This window comes from Carettochelys insculpta, chromosome 4, assembly GCF_033958435.1.
Source record: "Carettochelys insculpta isolate YL-2023 chromosome 4, ASM3395843v1, whole genome shotgun sequence".
NCBI lineage: Eukaryota > Metazoa > Chordata > Testudines > Carettochelyidae > Carettochelys > Carettochelys insculpta.
Genome location: NC_134140.1, coordinates 131,304,038 through 131,319,552, shown reverse-complemented (window position 1 = coordinate 131,319,552; position 15,515 = coordinate 131,304,038). Strand labels below are relative to the sequence as shown.

At 53.0% G+C, this 15,515-nt stretch overlaps 1 protein-coding gene across 2 annotated transcripts in view; it reads right to left on the bottom strand.

Moving 5' to 3' along the window:
* RBPMS (RNA binding protein, mRNA processing factor) overlaps positions 1-15,515 on the bottom strand; it is a 104,046-nt gene that overhangs the window by 30,610 nt on the left and 57,921 nt on the right. The window lies entirely within an intron of this gene.

The following is a 15,515-nucleotide window of genomic DNA, read 5'->3' as shown; positions in this document are numbered from 1 at the left end:
GTACCCGGGGACACACTGGCTCTGTGCCGCTGCAGAGACAGAAGGCTGGTGTCATATCCCCACCACCCCGCCCCACACATACGCACACTCGAGTCTGTGGCAGGCTGGGATACCACTCCAGGCTGCCTCCAGACTGGACAGGGCCTCCCTGCCCCAGCGCATTCCCCCACTGGGACCGGCCAACAGCAGGTGGATCGTGTTTTAACTGCCAGGCTCTGTTCATCCCCGCTGAATCACCCACCACTGCCCAGTCAGCTGCCAGGACACCAGGCTCGGTGGACATTGGTCTGACCCAACACGCCCATTCTTATGTTCTTGGGGGAAACGCTCCCAGGGTGAGGAGGGCATTTCAGTGTCATCTTTTTTTTTCCCCTGGTTTCCTCGTGGCTGGGCAGAGTTAAGGTGTTACAGTTTCCCGTAACATGCAGTTCTTAGTCAACTGTAATTTTAACTGAATTTCCTTAACTGTGAATTTAATCACACTTTGTTCTGGGATGATTAAAGAATCTCTGTAATGTTTTTCACCCTTGACCTAGTGCTACGTAATCTTGACCTAACGCCATTTTCAGGTCGCTTGTCTGTGAATTTCCTTAGTTTTGTACAATTATTAACAAGGTCACATGTGACTACCAGCGCCCCAAAGAGCCTGTGGCCAGGAGAGATTTCTAATGAGCTGAAGACAGATAAATGCCCTTAAACTGTAGTTTAAATGTTAACTTCTAAGGACAGCTTCACCAGCGCACCAGAGCAGCATAAAGAAGTGGCAATGCATCTGCTCACTTGGGTGGAGTTTATAGCTGCCCACGCACATGGGTGACTCCTGCCCCAATTTGCAGGTGACACGTTCGAGGGCTGTCTTAACGAGATAACACTGTGCACGGGGGGGGGGCCCCCCCGCAGGTAAAGCTCCACCTGAGTCCAATTGTCTGTGCTTTAAAAGCTGCTGCTTTGCACGTGTTTTAATGAACAGGAGCGCGTAGGCAGCAGTGGCAGGAGAAACTTTCCAGGCGTGGACATCTGGACCAGCAGGTAGCCACGAAAAAGCAGTTGGGTCCAATAAATCTACCCATGGAGACTCCAGGCTGGTGGCCAGTAGCCATCCAACCACTGAGTTATCACAGGCGATGGAGCTGCTGAATGCAGACTGTCTGCAGAGTTAAAATAGTGACTGGTTCAGTTACCTGTAAAGTCAAAATGGCCTCACCTGAGTTACCTGGGCTGTAGGGCCTGGATGGAGGCTGTGTTCTGATAGCAATTAGACACAACTACCCCTAATGCCTTAGCTCAAGTTCTTCAAATATAGCTTGTGTGGGAGGTCATCATTAGCTTTGCCTACCCAGCGACTTGGAAGAGTACGTGCTATTGGGCTGTTATGATTATTTAGGACAAGGAAAAGTCTGACAGATGTTAAGTTTCTTCAAGGGACCCATATTTAATTAATTTTAACTCATATTTGATTCTCCTCAGCTGCGCGAGTCTCACTCGCCCTCGACCTCCGAAACATGGGAACCTGGATGTTTCCTGGCCATGGGGACATTGCTGCCAAAGAACCACCCCTGCTCTGTGTGCGCGTGCGTGTACGAGAGAGAAAGCGCTCCAGCCTAACCTCCCCGCCGCAGGGCCAACAACCATGCTGGGCCCTGAGGCAAAGTAGGAGGAGAGCCCAGCTCCACACCCATGAAAGGGGAGGGGCCAACAGCAGTAGGGGTGGGGACTACGGCTGTCACCCCTTAGCACCGCCCAATATGCTGCACTGGGTCAACCCCTCCTCCCGCAGCCACGTAGAGTGGCATTGCCACAGTAGTTCAAAGGGGCTCAGGCTGCCACTGCAGCTGAAGTAACAGCAGCGATGGCCAGAGCTCCCAGCCCCTATGCAACTGCCCCCGTTCCCCTCCCTGTCGGCCGGCCTGCCTTCCCCAGACCTGTGGGCCTCGACAGCCTTAGATCTTCCTCACCCACAAGGGCTTCACTAGTCTTAAACCTCTCCAGCCATGGGATCCTGGCCCTCCACCAAACCTTCCCCCAGCCACTATGGGTCTCACCAGCCAAGACCCTCCTCAGCCCCAAGAACTGTGTCAGCTCTGCCCCCTACTCAGCTGCATGGGACTCGCCAGCCCCAGGGAGGTGAGAACGCAGGCTTTTTCTCAGAACTCACAGGGATTTCAGCTGAGAAGGGGCATGGAGCACCTGGTCCCAAGTTCCCATTATTCAGTCCATGCTGGCCTGGCATCTTCTGTCGCATTTTCTAACCTGCAGACAGCACTCTCCCTCCTGGCAGTCGAGCAGCTGGCCTTCCGGCAAGTGCCAGACCACTTCCAACATCTCTTGGGACAGAAGTACTAGGGACCTGCTCACACACGGTATTCAGACATGGGCAGACACAGCCGGCACTGTCAAGGATGTGAGGGCCAAGTTCTCAGGTGGTGTAAACCAAGCATCAGCAGCTATGCTGATTTACACCAGCTGAGATTCTGGAGGACGGTGCAGGAAGGCTCAGCACAAGCCTCTTTAAGGCTGTTCTGCCCTATTGCAATACTAACAGGAACACCAGGCTTGCAAAACTGCTGCAAATGCAGCTAGATAACCCCCTTGCTTTCAGAGCGCCCTGTTTTAAGTTACCTTTCTCCTGGGGTTAGTTGTGGGGGGCGGGGGGGGGTTAGGAATCTGTGTGGATTCCACAGGAACTACACAGATGTGAATGATTTAACAGCATCGTAAATTATTTGTTGGGTAACAGTACTGGGACAAAGGTGCTTACCCAAAAAGATAAATAGCTGCAGGGAAGCTGATACCAAGATTAAGCTTCTAATTAAATTGTGGGATTTATTACCCCCACGTTTGCATTACTTACGAATACAGAACTTTACTGAGGGTGTAATTTACAGCTAATGCTTAGGACCTCCTTCCTCCAAACAGAAGCATATTTAATTTTTCTGCCAGAGGCAGCTGATCAGGACTGGCAAGAGTGTGCCGTTCCACTCAGATCGTGGGGCTGGGCACTCACGTATGAATGCTCCCTGCTTCAAAACCATGGGAGTCTTTTAACATATGAAAAACAGAAACATAAACAACTTGATAGAAATGACTTCACTGTAACAGCTGTTTCTTTGTGAGGCTGATGCAGGGCAGCCTACAGGAACTGATGCTCTGTAGTCCCAGGAGCATGGAGGTGTCTGTCCCACTGACTGCTAGGAAGAGGACATTGACAAGTGGATAACTATTGCCAGCAAAATGTCCGTATGCCTGAATAAAAAGAATACGGTTCTTATGTGAGAGTTCACGACAGCTAACTCCAAATTAAACACCTTGCTCACTGCACTCCCATTAATGTTCGGCTTGTGAAACACTGATACAAAACACCTGGATCCAAAGCTGCAGATATTTGAACTGCACCATGTCCTATCCTGGTCATGACAAGTCCAGACAGACACAGAAAGGACAGAAAGTGCCGGGAACACGTGCAACCACCAAAAGGGACCATCTCTAATTGTTTGCCCGTGTTGCTACAATGACACTGTTCCGACTGCCGCCGCCATTGTTCTCCGTGGATGACCGCGTGGGACAGCGGTATGAAAGTATATAAAACCGCTGAGGCAAAAATGGTTGTTCAGGACGGACGTGGATGGAATGTGCTCATACGCCCAACCTTGCGTTGGCAAGAAGGGATGATTTTATATGTATAACATCTCCTTCTGTCTCTCTTGACGCACACCCACCCCTCCAGACGCTTTCATTTGAGTTGCAGACACAAGTCTGAATGGAGGCTGTCAGTGTCTCCATGGGGATTTGTGCCGGGGGAAGGCGCGATGTGGTCTAACAGAGAAAGCACCTGGTACATTCTTTCTGAAAAGCAGTGAGGCAAAGGGGGTGTGATGTGGGACTAGCCTGGCAGACGCCTTTCACTGACTGGAACACACACAACTTCACGGCTACCTGTCAGCTGAGTGACAGAGTCCTCCCCCAAAAAGAGGGACGGAAGATCTTAAGTCTTATCTTCGTGCACAGCACGGCAGTGCTTTAGTGAAGACGGTCCATAGGGATGGCAGGTGGCTCTCCTGTCAGCGGAGTTAACTCGCCTCCCTTTGAGAGGGTAGTGGTGTCGGGGGAGACGCTCCTGGTGGTAGGGGGTTCCTTGCAGAATGCTGAATCCAGGTCTGCACGACACACTTTGGTATAACTGCTATATTGCCCAGGGTTGTGAAAAACTCCACCTCCCTATGCAGAGTAGCTGAGCCCTGGGCACGGACAGCACAGGGGTGGCAGGAGACCACTGCCCGCAGGACATAGCTACTGCCTCTCAGGGGGTGGATGGAGATACACCTATCTCATAGAACTGGAAAGGTCACGGAGTCCAGGCCCCTGTCCTCACAGCAGGGCCTATCACCCTCCCTGACAGATTTTTTGTAAATCTCTTTGCCCCAGACACCTACACAGCCCCCTCAAGGGCTGAACTCACACCCCTGGGCTTAGCAAGCCAATGCTCAAACCCCCGAGCCATCCCTCCCCCCAGATGAAGGAAATTGACAGGCCAGCTCCCTCCGGCCAGCTTCGAGTGCCCTGGTGAAAGCACTACAGCAGGGCAGGCGTGCCAATGCAGCATTTTATGGGCAGCCTTGCTCTGGGCTGAGCAAAAGCCACGCGTCTGGAAGCCAGGCAACGAGGAGCTCAAGTTCCCCTCTCGTCCTCAGCACTGCCCCACTACGCCGCCGGGTGAACACAGACACCTGCATTCGGCCAACCCCCCCATGCAGGGGCCAGCTAGCGACTCTGGCAGCGGCCATGTCCTTGTTCCCTTGGCAGTCCAGGTCCAAACCTGCACACGGGTTCACCACATCTTCCCACGAGATGAGGGAGCAGCCATGTGCTCCACCTCAACTTCCCCTGGGACTAGTCAAATATAAAAGATCCCGAACAACCACTCCGAGGCCTGTCATCTACCCGGAGCTGCAGCCTCTCCCCTCGTCCAGTCTGACCCTCATCAGCCCCCCCCTGCAAAGCCCTCCTGTCTCCAGCCCATCCAACGTACCACCAACGCTGGTCGGACAGGCTGCTGACCGCTCTGCCGTGTTCCTGGTCACGAGAGTATGGTAACAGAGACAGCGTGTACCAAGCGGACACGTGTCACTGCACGTTTACCACGCACATGCAAAGGTGAGACCATTGGGACCTACAGCACAGCAATAGCCTGGTCTCCGGATTGCAGCCAAAGCTACCAAGAAGCTTGTTTGCAAAGCAGCTGTTTCCACGGCTTAGCTGAGTGGAACAAGGGCTCAAGTGCCCTGCGCTCCCACACAGCCCATCCAATTCCCCACACGCGTGCACACTGTCCTTTAAACAGGGAGGCGGGAAAGCACCTCTCTCCACGCAGGTGATGGCAGCAGGAAGAGAACACCAGTGGAGGTGACCTGTGAGCTGCTCCATGACCTCAGGGTGTGTTCCCAGGCCCTCTGGAGCATTTTCAGGCCTCTGCTATGCACAAGTCAGGCTGCTCTGTGCGCCCCACACTTTGCCTCGTCTGCAGGGACAGTTTGGGGGGCCGATTTCTAGCACGCATGGGGGCAGCAAGAGGGGTCGGACACCCCATTGGGGCATGTCCCGGCTCTCACAAGAGCCACCCCAAGTCTGGGCACCCACGTGCGAGGGCAGAATGAGGGGCTAATGGTTGCCCCCGACCCTAATATTCCCCAGGCTCCTGCCTCTCACCCTGACACTCTCCTTCCCCCTGTACCCCCCCTCCACTTCCCTGGACCCCGAAGCCTCCCTCACACCCCGACCCCAAGATCGAGTCCATTCACTCCACACAAAACTGCCCGTTGCCCATGATAGGCCCGTATCAGTAGACCTCTGTTGCGCAGGTGTGGGTGTATATTTCTCCCTCTCTCTCTCTCTCTCTCACACACACGCACGCACGCACGCACGCACGCACGCACGCACGCACGCACGCACGCACGCACGCGCACCAAGCAATGCAGATACACTGATTAACCCTTTTTGCCCCCCCACCCCACCACCACGTAAACTGTGGGAACTTATGTAGTTACCGCCTCTCAGGTCGATGGATTCACTGGGCCACGGGAGGCCCAAAGTGTCTTCACTAAAGCACTACAGCAAGACAGCCGCACCACCACAGTGTCTTATATGGAGATATGCCCTCACAGGACCTCACGCCTGTAACACCACCACACTCCCACTGGCCCGGTAACCCACCTGGCCCCGAAGCAGTAGCTAGGTCAAGGGAAGTTTTCTTCTGGCCACCTCAGGCTCCATACACCTGGCCATCGCATTCAATCATCCTACTTCTCTAGTGAAAACCAGGCCACAAATTGCAGCAAGCTCCAGCCACTTGATCCAAAACTCTTTCCGTGTACAGTGGAGGCTTAGGGTTAGTTTGTCCTTCATTACGTTAACAGGAGGGGGCGTTCACCGCCATCAAGGGGAGAGTCTGCAGTCATCAGACTCAATATTAGCTGTGGTTCATGCAGTCATTAGCACTGCTCACTTTAACAGCGCCAAGCAGCAGAAGGGAACCCTTCTGTGTGGGTGAAGCTTTAACTCAAGAACCTGTGGGTCAATCACCCCAGATTCGGATCACTACAGGATGACCACCAGTCCTGTTTTCGCCAGGACTGTCCTTTTTTTTTTAATTAGCTCCCTGGAGAGTGTTAAAACCAGGCTAATTGTCCCATATATGGCAAAGCAGGGGCCTGAATTTTAAAGAGACAGCTCCTTGAGCACAGGGCCTGTCTGTTTAAAGAGCCGTTTGCAGGAGGTACGTAGGCTCCTTAAGCCGATTATTTAAACACACTGGCTACTTCTACAACAAAGGTCACTGCGGACAGAAAAACCTTGGCAGTACCTCTGCCGACAGCTTGCGTCTGTACACAAAAGCAGACAGAGAGCAATGCACTCTGTTGCCAGAGAGCAGTGGGACAGAACAGCTGACTGGAAGCTCTGCAACCAGGACCTCCGGGGGAACAGGAAGACAGTGCCGACAGAAGCGTCTACACACGCACTCCGTCAACACAACTGGCGGCGGCGGCATTATGCCTGAGCGGGGAGAGGTAGAAGGCTGAGGGCTGAACACAGAATCACAGGGCTGGAAGGGACCTCAGGAGGTCATCTAGTCCAGCCCCCTGCTTCAAGCAGGATCATTCCCCACTAAGTCATCCCAGCCAGGACCTTGTCAAGCCGGGACTTAAAAAATTCAAGGGATGGAGAATCCACCACCTCTCTAGGCAACACATTCCAATGCTTCACCACCCGCCTGGTGAAGTAGTTTTTCCTAATATCTGATCTACACCTCTCCCTCTTCAACTTCAGACCATTACTCCTTGTTCTGCCATCTGACACCACTGAGAACAGTTTCTCACCCTCCTCTTTAGAGCTCCCCTTCAGGAAGTTGAAGGCTGCTGTTCAATCACCTCTAAGTCTTCCCTTCTGTAAACTACACCAGCCCAAATCCCTCAGCCTATCCTCATAGGTCTTGTGCTCCAGACTCTTAATCATTTTTGTTGCCCTTCGCTGAACCTCCTCCAGCAAATCAACATCCTTTTTATACTGGGGGGCCCAAAACTGGACACAATATTCCAGATGTGGCCTCACCAGTGCCGAATAAAGAGGAATAACCACTTCTCTAGATCTGCTTGAAATGCTCCTCCTAATGCACCCCAGTATGCCGTTAGCCTTCTTGGCTGCAAGGGCACACTGTTTACTCACATCCAGCCTTTCACCCACCATAACCCCTAGGTCCCTTTCCATCGCAACAGCTGAGTGCGGTCGACAAACTCACGACAGAGCGCTTTAACCGGGAAGGCACTCGGCGAGTTTTGTTGACAAGAGCCCCGCTTTGTCAACCGAGGCTGTCCGCGTAGACAAAGTCACTGTTACCACCAGCCCCGGAGGCGATGGGGCGGGAGTAGAGAAGGGGCAGAACCAGGCCGCGCGGCTGCTGTTCACTCTGCTCGCATTGCCTGAGAAAGACAGAGGAGGTTGTGTCTCAGAGAGTTCCCCTGCAGCCCACACGTGCTGCTGGCAGGTAATAGGATTGGGATAGGGAAGGCAGACCCCTATGGTAGGGAACGGGGGTGGGGTGGGGGCAGCCACTTGGGGAAAAGGGGACAGCCGCTGGGGGTTGCACTTAGCTTGGGAGCCCACAGGCAGCACAAACAGGCAAGTCTCTGGAGTAAAGGGCAGCTGGGCCCAGACCAGGGGCTATATGAGGGATTAGGGGTTTGGAGGAGTCCTGTGAAGGATGGGGGACAGGGCTCAGGAGGGAGCAGAGACAGGAAGAAGGGGGCAAGGAAGGTGAACCATAGAGGATGACTGGTAGGGCTGGATTAACTCTTCTGGAGGCCACGGTTGTTAGCTTTTGTGGGGGCCCCTAAGATCTGGGGTGAGCACAAAAATCAGGGGTTCAGAATATGGAAGGGGGGCTCCAGGCTGGGGTGTCAGGTGGGGTGAGGGTGCTCCAGCTAGGAGTGATGCTCTGAGGCAGAGCCTGGGATGAAGGGTTTGGGGTGCTGCAGGAGGGGATTCCAGGCTGGGACCCAGGTGTTTGGAGTGTGGGAGGGGGCTCAGCCTGGCCCACTGACAGATGGGGCAAAGGGGTGAGTGCTCAGGACCCAAGACAATCTAAAATGGCCTGGAAGCCCCACCTCCTTTTAAATTGCTCAGACAGGTGTGGCAGGCGTTTGGGGAGGTTAACCTTCCCTGCCCCCCACTCCATTCTTTCAGTCTGTGCCTGCACTCAAAGACCAGAGCCACAGCCCCCAACCCTCCGAGTGGAGGTGGAAAAAGGTGAGGTGATGGAAGAAATAGGATGGGAATAGGGAGGCTGTCTGGTCCACTTTGCATCGGTGTCACCAGTTTGGAAGGGAAAGAATTCTTTTTACAACATAATTCTTTAGGAGTTTTGTGGAGATCTGAAACTGAACAATGACTTTTTTTTTTTTTTTTTAAATATTCTGTGTTACTTTACTGTTTGGTGCATGGCAACTTAAAAACTGGAAGAACTATACCGTAGATCCTGGTTGACTTTTCAGGTAGAGTTGGATTGCCAGAGAAGTGATTTCCATCAAGTTTTAGCATTTGTTTGGGGAGGGGTATTTGAACCACTAGGCTGCAGCCCTTATCTTAATCTGGCCTGGCCCTGGTGAATGAGGGAGTTAGCTAGGCCAGGACTGCAGAGGGGACTGGGGAGGAGTCTCAGAGAGAGAACTGTGTTAGTCTGTATCTTTACAAAACAAAAAAGCTGTCATGTAGCACCTTAAAGCCTAACAATATTATTTACTAGGTTATGAGCTTTTGTGTGACAGACCCACTTCTTGGAAGGGGTGGCCCACAGGCAGCAACTAGGAAAAAATTGGGCATCTCTCGGGTGGAGAGGGGCAGCTGTGCCTAGTGGTCAGATGGGAGGCCAAGTCACTGTTTGGAAGAGGGAGCGGGGATTTCAGTGGGAGATGGTGGGAGGCGGCATCAGGGCAAGGGGTGAGGATTTCCAAGCCTTTCAGTGTTGTACCTCTCATGGGGACTTACAAGCTCTGACAAAAGTGGGGTATTAGAATGTAGGTCTCTTGCACACAGACTGGGGACAGGTTGGAAGGTTTGGCAGTGGCCTTGGCACAGCGTGTCTGGCTATAAGAATGTGTCCTGTGTGGTATGGAATACAATGAGGTAATGAAAGGTATCTGGTATGGAATAATATATTGTTTCTCTCTGAAAGCTAAAAGTTTATCTGTTGTAAATCCACTGACTCCAGTGAAATTAAATTGGGGCGGGGGTGGAAGGAGGAAGAACTGGTTTAGTAGATTTCATTCTCTTTTTATACTGTTGCAAAAATATTAAATGTCCTACATTGCTCCAGAACCCAGCCCCAGGGTTCCTCCTCACTTCCAGCCTCCTATCTTGACTCCTGCCCTCCTGCACACACACACGGAGCCTGGATTTCCAGCAGCTCACTCACATACCCCAGGCCAGGGTCAGCAACCAAAAAGATAGCAAGAAGAGCTATTTTTTTCTAATTTGGTGAAAAAAAAATTCAATAATTCAAGAGCTGCAACGCATGTGAATAGGAGACAGTCTTAATAAACAAGTTCAAACCATACTTTTTGTAACCACTATTTTAAGATCAGCACATCCGCACTGATTTGTAATGCAATACATATTAACTGCAGGATGCTCCTGAACTTTTTACATAGTCTATTTTCTCATGCATTACACAGCCGTTTGTACCACGGTCTGCATGACTTTCACTCCCAAACCCTCCCTCTCTCTGGCTGGGGGGAGTTATCCAATGTTTTGAGATCACAAATTATTTGCTATTTAGATACAAGTTGTTCATTTTTGAGCTTTTACACAGTCACCGTTTATCGAAAATGATCAGGAGGGCTTTGTTTTACTTTCCAATTACAGTGCTGGGAGCCACAAAGAAGTCCTTAAAGAGCCACATGTGGTTCTGGAGCTGCAGGTTGCAGACCCCTGCCCCAGCCTTGCCCCCCAACCCCCCTACCCCTAGCTTGCTGCACCTCTCTCTTTCACACTACCAGCCCACACTCTGAAGGACAGCAAGATAAGGACAAGGCAGGTATTTTCATGGCGCAAGACCCACTCAATTGTGGGTGTGCATTTTTAACTTTTACCTATTTTTGTTACAATAAAGAAGCATATCTTTTAAAGGGGCGCTCAGTCAACTTAATGGTATTTTGAACGTACTGCACAGAGCTCATGGATTGCCACTGAACTCGCTTTAACTCCAATCAAATTTAGGAGGTGTCCCATATTTCCCATGGAGAAATAAGGTCATCCAAGATCACTATTAGCTTCCCCCATTGACTCACACTAAATTGCAAAGCAATCCAGTCAGTGTTTCCTCTCATTTTTTTCCATCCACGGACAGAATTAATTTTGCACCAAGCCATGTGCGGATGTGTACCACCAGTAGAAACACATGTTGCCGGCTGCGGGTGCTCTGCTCATCAGCTGGGTGGCCCCGATATCTCTTCTGGGCGGCTGCCCAAGTGCTCAGCTTACAGGGAACACCGAACCCAAGTAAGCATTTGGATTTCACAGAGCTCACAAGAGTCAAACTTTAAAGCCTGTGAAATGGCTCTCGCAATTTGTCCCTATTGGCACATGCACAGCATAAGAATGTCCATTCTCTGAAACGCTGCTCTCCAGCGGGGTCCCACACAAATGGAGTGAACGCCAGGCGTTACTTCGGGTAGCGCTCTGCAGAGGGAGACCACATTTACCTGCCTGTACCTACCTCACAGAACTAGAAGGGATCTTCAGAGGTCATTGAGTCTAGGCCCCTGCCCTCACAACAGGACCTATCACCATCCCTGACAGGCTTTTTTGCCCCCTCCCCCCCCACATCTATTTGACGCAGATGCCTAAACAACCCCCTCAAGGATGAGCTCACAACGCTGGTTTTAGCAGGCGAATGGTCAAACCACTGAGCTATCAAAAGCAATAGCTTGACTGCTAACTACAGGCAAGAAAACCTCCATCCATTGTTAGCAACGTTAGAAAAGGAGTTATTTCTGGGCTTATTTCTCCAGACCCCCCAACTCAAATAGCTCCATATCTGGGTCACTAATCCAACCCCTTGGGAGTCACACCGCATTTCAAAGAAATCCCACTAGCCACGTCAATTTTAGAGGGCAGGGACAGGCCAAGCTTTAAACAGATGTTTTCATGCAACCTTAACAGCAGCTGTGGTAGCTGGAAAAGAGACCTGGGTGAGGTTCCACTAAAGCAGGATCCAGGAAGCAGCAGCAGCGTGGAGGAAGCAGATGGGCCAGTGGGCGGAAAGTCAGCCACCAGCTGCCCCGGGGAAGCGAGAGCACAGGTGGGAGAAGCACCTCTCGGGCTGTGGGTCAGGCCAGGCTGTGTGGAAAGCACACATGTTCCCTGAGTTCTTCAGAGCTGCAACGTGAGAGCTGCTGTTTGGGATCGGCAGGAAAGACACATCTCCACCCCAGTGACGGGCGCCTTCTCTCCTGGTGGATTTCTCCTGCCCTTTCCCTCCTGCAGCCTCTTGGGCCCAGCGGGTCACCGGCGTAAACACGTCCCTCTCTACAAAGGAAGCAGCTGACAAGTTCCATCTGGCCCCAGGGTAACTAGGCCTTTGTAGGCACGCAATGTAGCTCACCCGTGTATGCAGAACAGCCCCCGGAGCTGGTATGCCAGCGAGAGGGTGCCCATACCCCCCTAGCCCAAATACAGGTTTGGGATGAAGGGGTGGGTCCCTGGTTGTGACTGTCAAGGGCTGCACCCCTGGGGGACCTCCCTGACTGCCTCACGCCTCGGGGCACTGGGAATGGGGCAACAGCTGTTCCAGTAGGCTCCTGGCTTCCGCGTGCCAAGCCCTGAACGAGCAACATGAGCGGCAGGAGACAAACCAGAGAACTGGCCGTTTCCCTAAAGATGATGTGCAGCTGGAGGACTCTGAGGGACTCTCTGTATTTGAGCAGGTCACTGAAGCCTGTCTCAGACCTGCCAGACTCTCCTGTGTAACCCACACACAGTGAGCTAGCCAGGAACCACGAGCGTTCGCCCAGGCTGGTGGAGCCTAGGAAAGACGGGCTCTGGGACTCGTCACGGACAAGCCAGTAGAGATGCAGGCGGCATTGGACCTGCAAGGACTCTCCTGCGTATCGAGCTGGCCAGTGCAGGTGCACGTGCGTGAGAGACAAAACCAAAGGTGTGAAAAGGGTGGATTTAAAATTAAACCTTTCTGCGGAAGTACGCTGCCTTTCAGACACTGCCGCCAAGCCCCCCCAGCAGGGCCGACTCTGGCACCGCGCTGTATTTTGGTACCTGGTATTAGTGTGTCTCACCAACACCACTGTTCCACCGAGCTCTGCTATTAATCTCCTCAGCTGATCCCAGGCTGCGAGTGCCTTTACAGGCCTCCACGTAGAACTGATTTGCATGCTTTGTCACTGCTGCCGTAAGGCCCCTTGGGCCTGAGCCTCATACTGTTCACTCCCTTCCCGAACGGGAATAGCCAGACCGGCGTCAGCGCCTTTATCCCAGCACCACTGCAGACGCACCAGGGACTTTGATCGCTTCAATTACACCGCTACAGTTAACGCAGCAAAACTGCCCCAGGCAGACAAAGCCCATGAAACTGCTCCCACCACCTGCGTTCCCAACTAGCAGCCTCCACCATGCCATGCAATTCGCCCCATCTCCTCCTCCTTCTTCTCGCTCCAGGTTGGACTTCGTGGGAAACAAACTTTCACAGAAGGTGACAGTTGGTGTTTAGCAAGAGATTGGTCAGGAGCAAGAGTCCTACCCAAGATGCACAGTGAAGAGAGGACGAGTAGCCCAGGGGTGCCAGGGCTGGGTCCAGTTCTCTGCCCTGTCACACATCTCTCTGCCACCTTGGGCAAGTCCCTCGGTGTGTGTAACCAGCAGGGCTCCAGACATGGCCCTGGCTCACAGGGCCACAGAAGGACGCGAACGTGAAAGGCCATACGGGGCTTAGATACTCTGGCAGCAGAACCAGATAGGTGCAGACAGACAGACAGACAGACAGTTGTGCTACAGACAGGGACGGTGCCAGCCTCTTCCCGTGGTGGGCTACGGTGGATCAGACATAAAATGAGGCCGTGCCCCGCCTCGCCATGAGGCCCTTCCCTTTGAGTGGCCCCACCCCCTTGCTGCCCCTCCACTAAGACTCCTGAGGCTCCTCCCCTCCTTGAGGCCCTGCCCCCTGGCCAGGTTGGAGGCGGAAATTGGAATTTGGCAGGCTGGAGCTCTGGCCGCTTGCAGCCATTAAGAGCTGCCTGGCTGGGGGCCCCCTGGCCAGCAATGACCTTGGGGAGCAGCAAACGTGGGGGTGTGGCCCAGAAGCCCTTCCCAGGTCACTCCAAGCTGCTGTGGGGAGCCCCAGACCCTCCTTTTGACCCGGGGAGTGTTTTGGCGGGCGGAGATGTCTCAGGAACTGATCTCAGCCCCCCAACTCCCTGCCGGCACTTACTTCTCTGCTGCCTTCAGTGTGGAGGGTGGCTGGGGGAAATGTCAGGGTGGCCATAGCCCCAACACCATTCCTGGCTACAGCTCTCCGAGGGCTGAAGCAGCCTTCAGAAGGGGAGCCGGTTGGCCGAAGGATGCAGGAGCGGGAACAACTGGATGTAGCTTTTATTAGTTTCTCTTGCATCCCCTGTCCGGCCAGAGCCCTTCAGCTGCTCCCTCAGCCTAGCGGGGGCAGCATCTCCTCTCCCCGCCAATGGCCCTGACATTTCCACTGCACTTCTGTCCTTCCTTTGTTCCAGTCCTTTCCCTCTCCCGCTCCCCCTCACTCCAAGCCGAAACAGCAGAGCTCATCTATAGCAGTACCCCCCCTGCTCCCCCACCCCAAAACCAAGGCAGAGCGAGCCAGCAGGGGAGGCCTTTGAGTGACACAGGAGATTAAGAGTTTACACTGTTGACTTTAAAGTAAGATAAACAGAGAAAACTTGGCAAGTGCTAAGATAAACAACCCCCTCTCGCCCGCCACTCATTCCTAAGGCCAGAGCTCATTCCTAAGGCCAAGCACAGCCAAATACACAGCACCCGTTATAGCCGTCCCCAAGGGTTTTATTTAGCCTGACTCTGAAGCGCTGGGATGTGATGGAGTAGAGAACGGGCCCCAGGTGGCCCAGCGTGAGTGGGAGCCAAAAAGCCCTGCACAGTGGTCTCTCTCCTGGCGAATGAGGCGTGACTGGGCCATGGGGGTTTCTCCGCTTTCCATCGCAATCACTGAGAGGGGGAAAACGAAGCGTTGGGTGCTTCCACCACAGGATGAAAACGTGTAGGGGGAAACCGAGCCCCGTGGGGTGCAAGATGAGGCCTAGGTGCTATCTAGGCCCCATTTCTATCCTCTCTGCAGGGCTTGTGCTGCTCTCCTCAGAGAGGGAAAGCCTCAGAAGGGCAGCCGTGTTATTCTGTAGCTTCACAGATAACAAGCTGTCCTGAGGCACCTTCGAGAGTACCAACTTTATTGGGTCACAAGCTTTTGCTTAAATTTTGGTCATCCGTGCGGGGGCCACAGGACTGCTTCTTATTCACAGAGAGAAGTTCGCTACAAATAGGCTACAGAGGAACTGTCTGTGGAGGTGAAAATGCCTCCCTGCCACGTATGCTACCAGTTACCCTCTCCTCCACCCTGACGTGGAGGGATTCGACACAGCAACAGCTCATGCCCAACATCGGGGCTACAGGAGAGAAGCTGGGCTGCGTCTAACATCAACGGTTCACACCCAACTGGGCTCCTGTTGGAAGAAATGGGATTTTCCACTGGCGCGAGCTAGGGACCCGAGAAGAAGCTGTGTTGTAATGTCTTACTAGCTCACAGGAGAATGAGTCGGCAATGACACACCGTTAATGAAAATGAATGAGAACAACATTGCACACGCTCTTGATTAAATTGGGGTGGAAAACATCCCCACAAACGTCACTGAAATGGCAATGAAGAGAGGCAACTGGTTCTACTCCGAAACCTGCCCAAAGGTTTGGGACACGTCCCC